The sequence below is a fragment of the Anser cygnoides genome, chromosome 3, assembly GCF_040182565.1.
Source record: "Anser cygnoides isolate HZ-2024a breed goose chromosome 3, Taihu_goose_T2T_genome, whole genome shotgun sequence".
NCBI lineage: Eukaryota > Metazoa > Chordata > Aves > Anseriformes > Anatidae > Anser > Anser cygnoides.
Window position 1 is genome coordinate 28,782,849 of NC_089875.1, and position 17,471 is coordinate 28,800,319.

The 17,471-nt window shown below is 35.4% G+C and overlaps 1 protein-coding gene across 2 annotated transcripts in view; it reads left to right on the forward strand.

Annotated features, from left to right (window-relative positions):
• The window catches only part of CAMKMT (calmodulin-lysine N-methyltransferase), a 221,182-nt gene that overhangs the window by 72,112 nt on the left and 131,599 nt on the right, over positions 1 to 17,471 (forward strand). The gene's annotated exons all lie outside the window — the stretch shown is intronic.

A 17,471-nucleotide genomic window follows, 5' to 3' on the forward strand; every position in this document is an offset into this window, starting at 1 on the left:
TTTTATGAAACATGAAAAAGCTTTTAAACTAATGACTTCGAGGAAAACATCAGCAAAAGTGGGGACACCTGCTGTTAATAAAAGTGCCTGCACATTCATCAGACTTGCATCCCCAGTAGAGGGAACCGTTGAGTAAAATCCTGACCACTATTGTAGAGATCCTATAGGTGGCAGCAGTCACTGCAATTTAGGAGGTTAACAATGGAACGATTTATAGGTACGAGAATAAAGATGTCATAGCTAAGCTGATGGGATCTTTATACAGAAAAATGCTCTTCTTTGAAATATGATAAATGAGAAGAATGCCCATTAATTTTTACTTTACCATTAAGGTTTAAGTTGTTCTCTGTCTATAAGTTATATTTTCAATACTCTTCATAGACAGGTTTTAAGGGAGCCAGAATTTTAATGTCATGCTGTGAAACATCCTTCTTTCAACAGCCAAAGGGAAAGACCTGATGGTGATTTAAAAAAAAAAAAAAAAAAAAAAAAAAAAGGTGGGGGGAAAAAAACTCTTGTTAATTCTGGTGCTGGGATTAAAAATTTTATGCTGCCATGTAATCTGTTGTTTGATAATGGTGCAAATTAAACGATGTTACTTTACTTCTGAGAAGCCTGGCTGAACTCAAATTGTCTTTCTAAACTACATTTATATTTATGTTTGGTGCAATCTTTAATAATACAGTTGTTACACGCTCTCTGCGTGAAGAGTCCTCAGAACTGAGGTAGAATATTTACTGACTCATTTTTGCTCTGTAGAGTGAAGGACAGACGCTAGCCATTTCAACTTCATAAACATAAGAGCTTAGTTAAATTACGCCAACTGAATTAATATGTGCTGCTTGTAAGTATTGTGTATACTATGGGCATGTAGCTGTGTTATTTTGATTTTTAACCTAAAAACAACAAAAACAAAACAAAACAAAAAAAAAACCCAACCTTTTACAAGTGACAGGTGAATTGAATTTTATCTTTTTTTTTTCAAGAGAAATACCACAGCAATGTCATGCCCTGCTGCTGAAAAACTGTTTTTTTTTTGTTTTTATCATGCAAAGTATTTTTACTTTTTTTTTAATTGTGTTGAAAATCATTGAAGCTCATCTCTTACTTGTTTTAAGAAGAAATGAGTATTATCACCTTACCCATTGTATCATTTCAAATAAAGTGGTATGAAGTGGGCTTTCTAATATGACAATGAAACAATAAATAAAAACTGTTTACTCCTGTATCAGTGTGGATCTTTTTTTCTGGATGAATGCATTGTTGTACCCTCCTACATATATAAATACATTCTCCTTAAATGGAACATTGGTCTAGCTAGTATTTTTCACTGTTAAATCCTTCACCTGTTCTTTAGGACATACCTATCATGTAGGTGCTGTATAATGCTGGTAACTTCTGGATAATAGTAGTTTGTGCAATATCACTGGAAGATAAAATGTCAAAGACAGGTATCAATGAGTCCCCTCTACAGGTAAGAAAGTAAAAATAAATCTTTTTTTGTTCTGTGTTTAACAGTCTTACTGTGCTTTAATGGATGCTTACAATATAATTAAAGTAACAGCTTAAAATGTAACTGTGAAGATTTTGGATTTTATTTTTATATGCCTTATAGTCCTATGTTAAGTCTATAGAAAAGAATATATATATGTATATATTTTAGTCTTCAAAAAAGTGTATTTTTAATAGAGAAGTACTGCTTGTTACCATATGCACTGAGACACTCAGCTGGTGTGTTTCTAAACCACAAGTGATATAATAAATGATTTCATATGGCCTTTGAAGCTCAACTGTTTTCAGTGAACTGTCTAAATAGAATCATTCGTCAATCAGGGGCAGAATTAATATATTGCTTTTAAATAGTCCTTAAAACCTCTGAAAAATGTTTTATGGAATGAGACAGCCCCAAAGCAATTTATTAGTCAAATCTTGTTTGACATATTTGTGGCAGTAGCTCTGTTTGGCATACTTCTGTGGGCCGGCTGCATGAATCAGGTGAGCAGGATCAGGACCTCTCCATGGTTTTTGTCTTCTTACAAGCAGTAGCTGCACATACATAACATTCCTTTCTTGCTGATAGACAAAAGAAAAATACATTTTAAGTATTTGAAATTGTGGATAAAACTTTCCAAATACTCAAAACACTAATTAATTGCTGCACAGCTTTTCATCCATGTTGACAGTGAATAAAACTGACAATATTGTAGTGTTATTTTCTTAACTCTCATCGATTATTTTCTTAATTCCTCTTCATGTTGTCAATTGTTCATTGCTAAATATTATTCAGTAATTACCCAAGTAAGCAACATTATGTTAATAACAAATTGATTCAGAATTTTTTACAAAAATTTGATATATTTTTCTTTTAATTCTTCTCTGTAATCAGTGACAGCAAACAAAATAGTTGTTGCTGTGTGCTTTGTTCTTTATGTGAATGTCAATCACTCACTTCTCTGCACCTAAGAGTTTTAGTTTTGAGAACTGTAGCATATGACTTGAATTCTGTAGAGCATTAAAAACATTTCTGAGAGGTGATGAACGCACAGCTTAAGTCAGTGTAAGCAAGTAATTTGGCAAGTGGAAGCAGATCATTAGATCAAAGCAGTCCGTGCTAAGGCTTATATGCCTGCGTGGTTGTGGTTTAGTTCAGGGATTTAACCTCAAACTAGTGTTAGTTTAGACCACTGGATGAAGTGGCCCTGCCATAAGAGTGATTTGAAATTGTTCAAGGGACCAGTCATTGGGTTGGACATGTATGTCCTTGTTACAGTACATTTGATACACACCTAAAGTGGAGCTTCCAACTGAGTGTCCTCTTAAACTCAGAGACTCCAAAACTCCTCCATGAAGTGGGCACAAATGCTCTAGGTGAGGACAGTTGCAAGGTACAATTTGCTTCAAACCAGAACACTTATGTAGTTGCAGCCTCAGAATTCCCACTGACCTCAGTGTTCCAGAGGATGGAGAGACTTGGTACTTTGGGATGTATTGGAGGGAAATAATTTATCCTAAATGATTATGAAAATCAGAATGTACTTTGGGGAAAAACTTTTTTTTTTTGAATCACTTTTAAATTTAAAAGTTAAAGTTTGGAAAACTTAATATTTTTGTACAGAGTGTCGTTGCAGGGATGTTCCAGAAGTAGGTTTAAGCACTATGATTATGTGTGATAATTTTAAATATATAAATCCAGGGAAAGCTCAGGGCACTTTGCAAAAATGCATAAAGCACTATTTGGTTTATCACTCTATGTTCATTTGGCATAAGGTCTCTTCTTCCCTACCCCCCCTTTATATTTTAACCATCAACATCTTTCATGGATGTTTCATGCATCTCTAATTATTGTCTTTGATTGTCTTCATATACAAAGGACAATTTTATTGCAAGAAAGCTGATACGAGTTATTACCTTGCATAAAATGCTCATGGAAATAAGCTGCACAAGGTCATCGGTGAAAGGATATGAGTTTAGTTTCTGTGAACCATGCTCTAGTAAGTGCAGCATGTTTCCAACAGTAAGACAGTTCTTTTGTATTAGTGTTTCCACCGTGAAAGAGTCACTTCTTCCTGTCCTCATATGGCTTCTTCTACATTGTCACCCACAGGGGATGTCTCCTGAAGTAGATGTCTCCTGTATAATCTTTTCTTTCAGTTCTGCTGATAAGAAATAAGCTTAATGAGACTAAGGAATAAAATTGGAGTGTTCATTTATTTGGAAAAAAAGTATTGCATTATAAAATACGTGGTTTTATGCCTCTCTCTATCTGTGTAGTAAATGTGTATTAATGCCTGTAAGCACACCCTATGTCTTCATGTTTGTGTCAACTGTGGCTACCATAAAAACATTAGAAAGTCTGTACTGTATCGGATCTCAGGTCTGAAATGGTCTCTTTTTCTAGAGAGGTCATTGGTGATGCTCCAGGAATGAATATAAAAGACAAAAGGTATGGAGTGCCGATTCCTCTCAGGCATTCCCATGGCTTGTGTAAATTTGTGGTTCAGGAACATCTTCAAGCAAAGATGATGCCTATGTTATTGTCCTCAATAGCTTTTGTGAGGTATCTTTCTTCCATGAATAGTCTGAACACTTTCTGGATTTACTTGCACATCTGAAGGCAGGGAGTTCCTCTTTTCCAACCCTGAGTTAAGTAGAAGAGGTAGAAGAGTAATTTTTTATGTTTCTTTTACTTTGCTGCTATGTAGGTACATTCCTGTAATACAGATGAATAACATTATAATAAAAATAAAACAATGCTAAAGATTAAGATAATAACGTTCAAGTGACATCTCTACAAAGAAATACCCCACTTGTGCACACCTTACTCAAATGAGAAATTCTTCCAATCACAAGTGTTTATTTCTGACTGTGCTGAGACAGTGTGTATGACCACAGAAAGAAACATTAATTTTCCCAAGAGTTTTTTTCTCTTTTCTTCAGTCCTGCAAATTGCAATTACTGGGACACAGCAGCAGCAGCCCCCAGAACTCAGTGCTTATTATCGTCTCTTTGTACCACAGACAGATCCCAGAATGGTTGAGGATCTGCCTTTCAGAATTCCAGTAAATGCTTTACTCTTTCCTTTTCTTGTTCCTCTTGCAGTGCAGCAGGTTCTGAAAGGAATATTTCTTAGGATTCATCCAAAACTGTCTTTGATTAAGGTAGTGGCTAATAATTTAGGAATGCCCTAAAAGAAATATAATGGTAAATATTGTTTATGTTTTTATTCAGTTTAGGATCAATCCATGTGATTCAAATCCATTTCTTATTTTGTAAACAATATGTTACTTTGCATCCTAGTAAAATATTATTATACTTATTTACACAGATTTTTCTTTTTCATTTTATGATACTTCTGTTGTTTTTTCCTTTTTCATTTTTGTTTCAAATTTTATTTTTTTCAAATATAAATTGCGCAAACAAACCTCTGTATTACTGATTGCTTAAAGTGCATCAGTTCTATTTATGTATTTATTTAATTACTTTTCTAGAAACAGTTAAAATACTTTAATGCCTATGGCTCAGAACATATTTTTTTCTGTTAGAATTGTCATTGCTCTTGTGGAACAACGTCTGTAGGGATGTGAGTTACTTGTACTCAAGCAGAAACAGTATTTGGGAATTTAATTTGTCATATATTGAAAATAAATTAAAAATAACATTCCGTTTGTTCTTTTGACCACTATTTCGTGTTAAATAGGTATCTTTACTGAGCTATATACAAGAAGAAAGTTTTTCCTCAAAATAGTATGTATATCTTAGCACAACATGTTTTAACAAGGATGATGTTGAATTTGTTTATATTAATACATATTTGCCAACAAGAGTTTTGTATTGTTGGATTCTTTTTTGATGTTTCCTTGGCTCATTCTGTTCTGAACTCTGCTGCTTGCAAATCCTATGTGATGTTTCTTTTGTTTTCCATAAAATGAGCAGTTCTACAACAATAATAATATTTATACAAATTAAGAATCTGGCTGCATTTTATCTTCTGCACTGTGAAAAGATGATTTGTTATAATTCTCTCTCCTATATCTAGAATTTGCTCTGTATAGTTGGAAAATGTAAGTTCTTGATTTAACTTTTATCTATTATATTATTGCTACTTATTTTCTTTATTGCTTCCTGTGATTAAGTTAATCTTTAAAGTTAGCTGTTTAACTTAAGGGGCTTTGAAAGTCCAGATAAGTCTGTCATTTTTCTACATTGTTGCTAAACTGCCTAAACAAATCTCTTCAGTCTACTAGAACTCTTTTCCTCTTAAAATATGCCATGATACTATTTTATCACATGTACTATATATGTATCTTTATCATTTATATATGTATCTTTAATTATTTTTCAGCTGAGGTACTGGGGGTAATGATTCTTCTACCTTCTAATTTATTGTGGGTAATGATTCTTCTACCTTCTAATTTTCCTGAACAGAGTTGGCCTTCACAGTGGATACAGTCCTTAGTTATGTTCACTTTAAGAGGTCTATGCAATGGGAAGGTTGGGAGGAAGTAGAAGCACATAAAATAGTAGTGAGTATTTAAGGCCTGCTCCCAAGGAAAATATATATTATGGCTTTTTTTTTTTAAATAATAATCAGTTACTTTAAAGGCCAGAACATAATTTAATGTAGAAAATGTTTACTACCACTGACAACAAGTATTATTGTCTTAAACTCAGTAAAGCTTTGACTAACTAGGTGTTGCACAACACTTTTTTTTATTAATTTATTATATTTTATTGCTGTAACAAACTTTTTTTTAATATGCATGTATTGTCTTTGTTATGGTTGTATCCATACTAGATAATGGAGCATTTCTAACAGATGAAGGGTAGAGTGAAGTAGATTAAGGTCAAATATATTTCCCTTCTCTTTCAGTTGGTGGTTCCTCAGTGTTTATACCAGTCTACGTACTGTAATGAATCATCTTCTGAATTTGATTTTCACTAAGTATTTATCTTTTTTTTTATTAGACCATGGCAATAATTTTCCATTTTAGAAACCTGTCTTAAGTAACTAGAACAACTGGCAACAACTGGAAAAAATAGTAATTCCATTTTGTCATGGAAAATAGAAGGATCCCTTCTGAAAGTGCATTCAACATGAGCAGTAGTATCTGAGAGTTAGATATAGCAGCATTAATATTAAAATATTAAAAATGTGTTGATTTGGGTTGATCTGTGTTAGTTGTGACCCTGAAGTTGACAAATGTATTTGAGGTAAACAATCAAAACTCTGTAAGAAAGTATAAAATTCAAAAATGTGGCATGGGAAGTTGGTTTATGGGTTAGTAGTGGTATATAAACTAAAGACAAACTCAGAGGAAGTAACTGCTGGGTGATTTGATAGAGGTAGAACTGCTGTTTCTGAAATTAAGAACATTCACTGCCTTGTCTCACATAGTTGTCTTCTGCGGAGGGGCTTGTAAGCCTGAAATCTCTCAAAATAATTGATTTGCCTCATAACACATGAACCTAAAAGGGATGCTTTACCCGTATTGGCACATGTCTAGCCAGAATCTTTGGGTCTGGCAATGAGTGAGTCTCTGTAGGTTGCCTTCCCCTGACTCCAAACTTTTTCCAGCAGGGAAACTGACAGGGATGATAGGTCTCATGAGTGAAGTATTGGCTTGAGTCTCTGAAGACTGGAGTTTATTTCTTGGCTCTGCTATTGCATGCTTTTGTGACCTTGTATTAATAATGTGAGGGTGGATTCAGAGACCAATGAGGTTAGTAGTAGCACTTCTATTTGTGTTAGACTGGGTTTATTTGAACGCTTTACTCTTTATGTTGTACTCCATTTTCTAATCTCTTTGTGAGTTGTATTCCTTTCTTTCTCCCTTCTCCTTTCATTTTTCTTATTAAACTTTTAAGTCTCATAAGGATTACCCTTTGCTATATGTTTTTATAATTTAAAAAACTTCAAGGTGTAGATGAGGCCTCTGTTTTTGTAATAAATGTTGATACTGCAGTTAAAGATGGTGCTCTAGTTTGAGTCATTACAAAACATTTCCAAAAATTGGAAGATACACACTGGAACATCTTACATTTTAGTGTATTAAATTTCTGAGTGCAGGCAAGAGTGGGAGCAGAACTGTTCTGTTGCCTATTTTAGGATGTAAATTGGTTTGGAAAAGTGACTGTCTACTTTCCTTCCCTCCAGCCTGAGGTGAAGTGGCTTGCTTATTGAATACTCTTATCCCTCAAAAGCCATGTACACAAGAGTGTACTTGTGATCTCTGCCTGAACTGGAATAGTGATCTACATACTGTTAAAGTGTATTTAGAGTAAATTCTCTCTGGGGTTAATAACCCTTCAACTATTCACTCTGTAGTCTAATCTTTTTCAGAACTGCCTTGTAAAAAATACAAGACCAAAATAGCTTGTTAAACTTGTACTCCAAGGAAATTATTGTCTACTATATTTGAGGATCAAGCATAATATCCGTAGCTTTTTAATCTCTAATTTTCTATTTATTTATTTGTTACAACAGCATCTTACTCTTGTGTCTTAAGCAGGAAGGAAATGCTCAAATTTTTTTGCTTGTTCTGTCTACCAATTGGAATATTATGCTGCGAATATTTTCTGCAGCTTGGGACATTACTAAAGCTTGTATTGGTTTAGTTCTATGGTATTCATTTTTTAGCTTTTTTTTTTTAAATCACGAATCGTTGTTGCTTTATTTTCTTTATTTTGACATTCTAGTTGTTTGTGAAGCAAAACACTTGATAAAACACCAATTTCTGGAGCATGTCCTCATGCTTTATTTATTGATAGTTGTCAGACTGTCCTCTATACATAGAATTGTTAATTTCTAATGGGCTTTTTACAGACACTTGGTCTCCTGAGTACTTTATAAAATTACATTCATTTATTTCACAGTAGTTTTGTTGACAAAGTGCTGCTCTTCTTTCTTTTAAAGCTTTGAAACTTGCACAGAAGGATATTGAATTCCAAATTTTGTGGTAATATTGGCTTTCCTATTCCTAACATTTTTTTTCCAGACTGTCCAGCACCCTTTGCTCTCATTAAAACCAATTTAAGCTCAGCTGAGTAATATTGTTCTCAGCATATCTGCAAATCTAGAAATGATGGGCTTCCAATTTTTGTACCCAAAAGATGAGAAACATACAGTTAATAACTGCTTTATGTACTTACATTCTATCAGACAGGAACTTAATGGAAGATAAAGGAATATAATTTGTTTCTTCAGAATACCATTGTCATGTTATAGTAATCCTTCTTCTTACTTCAGTTACTTTATTCAATATTGGGCATCCAACATGTGCAAAGATGTTAACATAGAGTTGTAGGATAATTCAAGCTGGAAGGGACTTCAGGTAGACAACCAGCCCAACTTCCTTCTCAAAGCAGGGTCTGGCTGTGGAGGTCAAACTGGTTTACTCTGGTCTTGAAAACCTCCAAGGTTGAAGACTACACAGCTTTTGAGGGCAACTGTTCCAGTGCTTGACTGTCCTCACGGTGAGAAAGTTTTACCTTTCTATCTGAAGCCTTTCTTGTTTTGATTTATGTCCACTGCCTCTTGTCTTCCTGCTATGCATCACTTTAAAGACCCTGGCTCCATCTTCTTGATAACCTCCTTGTAGGCACTGGGTGGCCCCTTACCCTTGTCCTCTCCAGGTTTCTCCCTCAGCCTCTCCTCACAGGGCTTGTGCTGCAGCCCCCTAACCAATGTGGTAGCTCTCTACTGAATTTGCTACTGTTCCTCAGTGTCTTTCTGGCATTGCCCAACACTAAGCATAGTATATGATATGTGGTCTAACAAGTTCCAGGTAGAAGCTGACAATCCCTCCATCTGATCTATTGGCTACATTCCTGGTGATACAGCCCAGGATGCTGTTGGTGGCCTCCTTTGCTACCAAGGCACAATGCTGGCTCATGTTCAGTTGCTGTCCACCGAAATTCTTCAGATTCTTTACTGCAAAACTGTTTGCCAGCCTGTCAATCTCCAGCCTATATTGTTCCAAGCGGCTCTTACTTCCCAGGTGCTGGACTTGCCACTTGTCCTCACTGAATGTCATAAAATTCCCACTGACCCATTATTCCAGCCTGTGCGGGTCCCCCTGAGTGGCAGCACTGTTTTTAATCCATTGGAAGAGGGGTGTATTTGTATAACATTGTTATGAATTATGGTATTATATCACAGTATGCTTACCAAAAGATTTGTAGGTATAAGTTATTAACTTTCATTAGACCAACTGATGCGTTTGGATAAAATGGACAACGTTTTAGGAACACAAGCATTCTTCCAAAAAAGAAGCAGAAGCACAATTCAGACAGATATAAATTATAATAAGTGGTTGCTCTGCATTTAATGTAATTATGTGAATTGGGTGAGGCAATCTGAAAGGAAAAGGTAAAAGTGGAAGGGAGAGCCTAGCAAGGTGAGATCATTAGACCTCTGGAATACAGAGCTGGACCAGTAATGATGTCTTTGAAAAGCTGAAGGACTAGATGGAAATCAGGCAAAAGGAAAATTGTAATATACTGTAAAATTTGTATATTTGCCAAGTTCCTTATTTCTGTTATCCAGGAAAGTTATGAATTTTAGATCCTAAGCACTTCTTCCAAGATGATCATCAAGAAATTCCTATACATTAAGACTGAGAGATACAATTTATTTATTTATTTATTTATTTATTTTTGCTTGTGGTGTAAAATGGTTTCTTGCTGCTAAATGAGTTTTATCAGTTATCAGTGTGAGTATACTCTGATATGTTGTAATTTCTTTGACATATTTTCCATGTTTAAATCACAGTTGTTATTGGAATTGGTGCATTGCAAGAAGTACAGTGAAGAATATATGACTGATATTCTGCTGATGCTGTGTGGGGAGAATGTGTCACTGTGATTGTGTAAAGCTCCTGGCAAATTTTGCAGTCAATAGTGGGACTAATCTGCTTCCAGTCTAGTTTTCACTATTGAGTTAGCAAGCCCAACAATTGCATTATGTTGAGAGGGCTCTGGGAAAATTTGGAAGATGTCATCTTCCTCTGGTTCAAGTTCTTATTTTAAATGATTTTCCAGGTGAGTTTTGGTAGGTATCACAGGACAAGGAAGGGTGTAAGTTTGGTGAGATTTTCTTTTCATGGTATGATGATAATAGTGGTGTATCTGCTGGTGTGATGATCAAAGAAGTGTATCTGCTGTCAAAAAACTATCCGTTTTGGGTATGTATTCTTTAGGTTAGCTCAGTTCAATCCTCTGAGCAAGTTTAGTGATCTCTTGGGGTTATGTGTCATAGATATTTTGCTTTATTTTGAAGAATGTCAAAATTTGAAGGTGCAGGTGTGTTGGTTTCCAGAATTGATGTGATGAATTGAAAGTTGCAGATTTTAGGTTGATTGTAGTGCCTGTAAAGTTAAAATTGATGTACAGATGTTCTGCAAGTTAGTGGTTCATTCAACTTGCAGTGGAGTTAAGTCATTTATTGTTAAATGGACAATAAATCATCTGGTGGATGTGAAGGAAAGGATGCTTTCCGTTGTCTTTATCTTCTCTTTCACTTCCAGTTTGCCATCTGATCACCTTTTGTCTGTATTTCACCTTTTTTTTTTTCCTATTGATCTGCATATGCACATGCAAGGTTCTTCTTGCAAAACGTTTCCTAGCCTCTCATTAATTTTTCATTCCTTTTTGGCTACTGTAGTTCACATGATATGAATTTTCTCAGTAATAAATTATTTTATTGTTAGTTTAACCTGTCTGTACCTGCAGTAAAGGCCATATATACACCTGTATTACTAACTAACGCAAGCCACATCTTGGTTTCTACCTAGCTGTGTACAAATGTATAATGAATTCTTGAATTTTCAGCATCTGACACACAAAATTTCTATAAAGATATTCCTAAATAGATTATGGATTTATGCTTTCAAAGGAGGTATGTATAGAAGATTTGTGGTACAAATATAGATGCTCAGTATTTGTAGATGCTGAATATAATTGAAGTACAGTAGAAGAACCCATGTTATTTACAATTATCAAGAATCTCTTCCTTGAGAGAGAAAGAAACTGTTGGTATATGTTGGAGGATGGTCTGGCAAAATTCCAGTGGGTGCTGTAGTTGTGTTGCTGGCAATTTGGAAAGTAGCAGCATTTTTGTTTCTGAGTGCAAGAACTGGAAATGATTTACTAACTGTAAAGGTGTGTTTCCAGAGCCAATATGGCATCCTTTTTCTCATTGTTAGGTAAATATGAGATGGAAGGTAGTGATGATTGGTGAAAAATATATTTCCAACTGAAGAAGTCTGTCTGTAACTGTCCAGTTATTCTACTAAGAAGTGAATGTCATTGTGACAGAATTCTCTGGGGTTAAATTTGGGAGGGAATTAAGTTATGAAATTGGAGGACACAGGAATTCTGTTGACAGGAATGATCACAAGCCTGCTATTTAATGAAACTCTCCCCTCTGACCTAAACCATATATATATATATATGTATATACGCGTGTGTACATATATATAGATATATATATAAATTGCTAGAAAGATCATCTCCTTTGATGCTATTCTTACAGAAATAACACTACTTAGGCTGGGCCAGCCTAAGCTGCTTCCTGCATTGTGTTTAGGTCCATTCCTTTATTCAAGAATATTTCTACCTTTTTCTGCCTCTGGATCAGCTCCCCCACACAAGTGAGTGTGAAGTGTTTTCAGAAATTCTCGGAAGAGGGGTTAACATGAATAAATTGTTTTAAACAAACTCAGTGAGCCTGTAGCATGAGGCAGTCCATTCTGTTTGAGAACAGACATGGCTTCATATCTGTTCATTGATATTCCTCTATGCCATGATCTGTGTGCTTTTCTTCGCCACACTTAGAAGACCATAGCTACATCAAAACTTTTTTTGCCTTGTTGTTAGTGGGATATGTTTGTCCTATATCATCTGCAGATTTGGTACATACTTGCCAAGTCTCAGGTAGTTGTCTTTATTCTCACACTCCTGTACTGCTAGCCATCTGTGTTCCTCATTTAGAGTGCTGGGGTCTTGCTACTCACCAGTCATCTGGATGGATGGCTGTGCTTGAATGTATATCCATTTATGTTAAGACAGAGGTCACACTTGATTTTTTTGGAATAAGTATCAGTAATTTTTGTAACCCTTTTCAGAGAAGGTATTATAAAAACCAAGGGTGTAATCTTGCTAGTTTTCGTATGATTGCTTACAATGTAGGTAGCAGTTTTTCTTGAAGACTGCTCTCCTCTTCAACTCCACCCCATGCACTTGAGAGTTAGAAGAGTTCCTGTGTATTGGAGCTGTGCAGTTTTTTTACCTCATAAAGAATGTATAGCTACTAGTGAAGTCATGTGGTGGGGTCTAGTTCTCTGCATAGCAGCTGCCATATAGAAAATTGCTTTCCACATGAAGGATGCTGTGGAGTAGTCAAATCGCACTGTGACAGCTTACCACTGCAATTCTGTGCCAAGAAGACACAGAATTTTAGTATTTTCATCCATTACTTCAATAAAAAAATTGCTTCAATAAAAAAAATAATTTAACAAGCCAAATGACATGGTTTCATACTAGCAGCATTTGCTTAATAAAGATCAAGGATTTCAAACTTTATCATTTGATTTCATTTTTAACACGAGTAGCATTTCTTCCATACATTTTATACAAATCTTAAATATGTTTTAACTTGCTACAAAATGAGAAGAAATGTGTTGCATTAAAGTGCATGTCATTTGCCTGTGCATTTGTAGGTACCAGTCATTTTATAGCAATTTTGAGTTATTTTTCTGTCAGTTTGTGTTCCTATTCAGAGCAGCATATAGAAACCCTCACTTAGAACAGCTCTCTTAGGGCTCACTCCTGGATGTCAGTAGTGTGAGCAAAAGGTGTTGTGCACAGCAAGAATAGGTCATGAAAACGTAAACTTTCAGTCACTTACATGTATTACTGTTCTCTGCTGCTCTGTTACTTTGAAATCCCAGATATGTAATTAGGTTAGGGTAGGTTTCTTTTTTTTTTTTTTTTTTTTTTTATATTTAATATTAGGCTGCAGACAGAGGTATGGGCCTCCTTTTTTTTCTTACATGTAAAATTTGATTTTTTTTTTCTCCTTCTACTGTATCCCAGTTCACTACACACTAAGACCACCTCACTATGACTAGAAGTTTATTGTGCAAACAGGTCTCTTGTAACAGTGCAAGATTGTCAAAATCAAATGGTTGCAGCTAGAAAAATAAAACCTTTTTGTTACTGCTGATGTATTAGCATCATTGTGTTGGCTAGGAAAAGTGCACACTGGTTAGCAAACAAATGACTTACGGGTATCATTTTAACCTTGGCAACAATGCAGTGTATGAGCTGTTCAGATATGTAATTCTGTTTTCTTTTATCTTTGTGTCTAACTGTACAACAAATACAACCCTGTAGACTATCACTGCAGCTGCCGTTCCTATTCTAGGGTCCTTGTTAAAAATAGCTTATAGGCAGAAAATTAGGTAGAATACCACACCCACCAAAAAAGGTCTTTGTATGACCTGGAGACTTGCATATTTTGCAATATTCTTCATTTTAGAATATTGTAAATGATCTGTCTGAATTACAGACTGAGTGATCCAAAATTTACTGAACTTGCTTAATACAGATTTTTTTTTAAGCAGAAAAGTTGAGTGTCTTTTATTTTTAGCCAGAAGTATGTTTTTATGCTTTTAGGTTAATACCTTTAAAATCTGTAACGCGGCTCTGGATATAGGTTGCCTCTTCAGGCTTCTTTAATAATAGCATACTGTGAATTTAGCTCCTTGGGTATGACCTATCTTTTTGTCATATGTGTGTGAAACATCAGGTGTTGGCACAGGTTCATATTTGGAACGCCCTGTGGTACTGCCAAGAGATAATAAAAAATAAATTTTGACCAATCATGCTTTATTAATTGGATGGATTTTAATTAGATAAATTATCAACCACATCATAAATATCTAAATGAGCTTAAAGAAAAATATTTAATATTTGCCAGGACCCAGTTTGGAGTTTCAATTTATGATATCAAAATTTTATATATTTTTCATGAGTCTTCAGTTTATTTCTCATCTTATTCTCTATACATCATGGTACTTTGGTGCTGTGAACCCATTCATCTAACTATCCTGTTTCAATCACTATAAGGTATTTTCTTCAACGCCATAATACTAAATTAATTATAGTAACTCTATTCTAGTATTACTTGTTTCTTGTATTAAGACCTTTGGTCATTCTTGTTGCCCTCCCTCCCCCTTTTTTTTGCCTAATTCTGTGTCACTTTTTTAACAAGTTTGCTCAGAATTGCATGTAGTTATCAAGATGTGAGCTCATTATGGCTTTGCACAGTGACATAATGATACTCTTTATTATATATATATATACCCTGAATTTTTCGAGCACTCCTGGGTGAATATCATTTGATCCTTGGGACTTGTTACTGTTAGTGTTGCGTGTGTATTCTGCAACAACTACTTAAGAGTTTTCCTGTGTGCTCTTACCTCTCCACTGCTGGTTTTCTATCCTGGTAGTCTGTTGGCATTGCAATCTCTTGGCAAGACTTCTGTTATGTTAAAAAGGTTTTATTTTCCTTTTAGTGGTTGTCCAGTAGCAGTATAGCCTATTTTATTATTCTGATATACCTTGTACTCTGTTGTTAAATGTACTCTGTGGTGTCTCTACTGTCATGTTTCCCATACGCCTTTTATGTCAAACATTTTTACAAGTTAGTAAAAGCTTAATAAAAGCTCTTATAACCTCTTTTCTTCTAAAAAAAGAGAGTCCAGCTTCAACCTCGCAGAAGAGTAACCTAAACAAAATGATCCTTCTCCCTTCTACAGCAATGCAAATCATCCTCTGTTTGGTTTGTTCAAGGCACTGACACACACACAGAACAGTCAATTCTCACAGAAAATTTCATTTTGTGAGGGTAGGCATACATAGCTACTGAGAAGCAGGTATACCTTTTATTGTGAAATTATCTCTTTAGTAAAGCAAGCAAATGTGATCGGATGTTATCTACTTTATTATACATATAATGGTGTTATCTTTGCATGAAATGTTCTTTGGGATCCTGGTATTGTAAGAGTGAGATCTCAGTGTTTTATAGCTCTAGTGTTCTAAACCAGATAGAGCAATAAAACGTTATGTATGCATGTATCTATCTATCTATACATATATACACAGATATATACACATATAAAACATGTTAATTCATGGATTTTCATAGATTGTATGAATTTAAGGAGGTCTGGCATTTGAATTTTTGCTATTATGGAGATGCAGGTTGTAGTTGCATGCAAATAAACTTCTACACTTGTATTAGTTATATTAGCTAGATCTAGATTTAGGGTTCACCTATTCCTCTGTGTCAGCGCCTATTAGGCATTGGAATGGGCTGCCCAGGGAAGTGGTTGAGTCACCATCCCTGGAGGTCTTTAAAAGACATTTAGATGTAGAGCTTAGTGATATGGTTTAGTGGAGGACTTGTTAGTGTTAGGTCAGAGGTTGGACTAGGTGATCTTGGAGGTCTCTTCCAACCTAGATGATTCTGTGATATGTATTTGTAAGAGAAAAGAGAATTCTGTGTTCTTCTTTCCAGGTGAAAGGTTCCCACTTTTCTACCAAGGTGTTTTTTTTTTTTTAAATAAAGTTTTACCATCCATTATGTAAAGAATATTCACTTTTTCTGTCTCTAGATTTTCTGTATTTTTCCATAGATTCATAGGTTGTCTTTATCTGTTATTTATGTCCAATGAGAAGGTAGAATTCTTTTTCTGTGGTTTTGTGAAAAGGTTTTTGGCGTTACATAACAATTTTTTTTTAATAGATCGAAATGAAAAAGGTACTGAATGTATTCTTATTTGTATTGGAGAGATGCTCTCAGACCTCAGATGAAAGTAAGAGTTACTGTGTTGTCTTTTATGTAATTTATACTACTTCTGTTCCATAAATTTCCAATAAACTTTCTACATAGTTAAAATTTAGTATATGTAGATAAACATTAAAAATATTCAAAGTGCCAGCAATGTTAAGGCTTGGTGGTAGAAAGGCATAGCATCTGTTTATTGCGTGGTTGATGACCCATCCACAGCAGTTAAGTGCAGACTCTTTCCAAATCTAGAGCAGGGAGCCCACCTCTTATTTTTATGTATTTAGTTCTTCCTTTAGAATCATGAGAATGAATCGTAAACATTGAAGGCATTCATGTGTAGACACAAGGCTAGGCAGTTAGTCCACTGTGAGTTGCCAGATCATCTTACAAAGTTGTTCATCTTCAGTTTTGAGAAATTCTAAACTGAAGTATAGAGGAAGGGGAAGCTCTGATGAGATATTGGTTGATGATTTAAGCATACAGCATAGATGTAGAAAGGTACTTCTCCTGGAGAGTCATAGGAAGGCTTCTGTGGTTTAGAAAATCTGGTCATGCTTGACAAAAAGTCAAACCTCTGCCAAAAACTCAGTCAAAAACTGAGTACTGTGCCTGTAATAAGTTTCCATTGAGAAACCTTACCATGAATTCATACCCTTTCTTACTTTGACCAGCTACAGTGTATAAAAGTGCATTTCCTCTTTTCTGATGAGTTAGCTTTTTTGATAAGGGCCCATGTTGAATGGCTTTTGAAAGCCCAAATGGACTATGCTGTCTCTTAAGAGACTGTCCTGGTTTTAGCTAGGATAGAGTTAATTTTCCTCCTAGTAGCTGGAAGGGTGCTATGTTTTGGATTAGGATGAGAAGAGTGCTGATAACATGCTGATGTTTTAATTGTTGCAGAGCAGCGCTTACACTAAGCCAAGGACTTTCCGGCTTCTCGCTCTGTCCTGCCAGCGAGCAGGCTGGGGGTGCAGCAGGAGCTGGGAGGGGACAGACCCAGGACAGCTGACCCAAACTGGCCAAAGGGGTATTTCATACCATCTGACGTCATGCTAAACAATATATAGGGGTGGCTGGCCGGGGTGGGGGGGCCGGCTGCTCAGGGATAGGCTGGGCA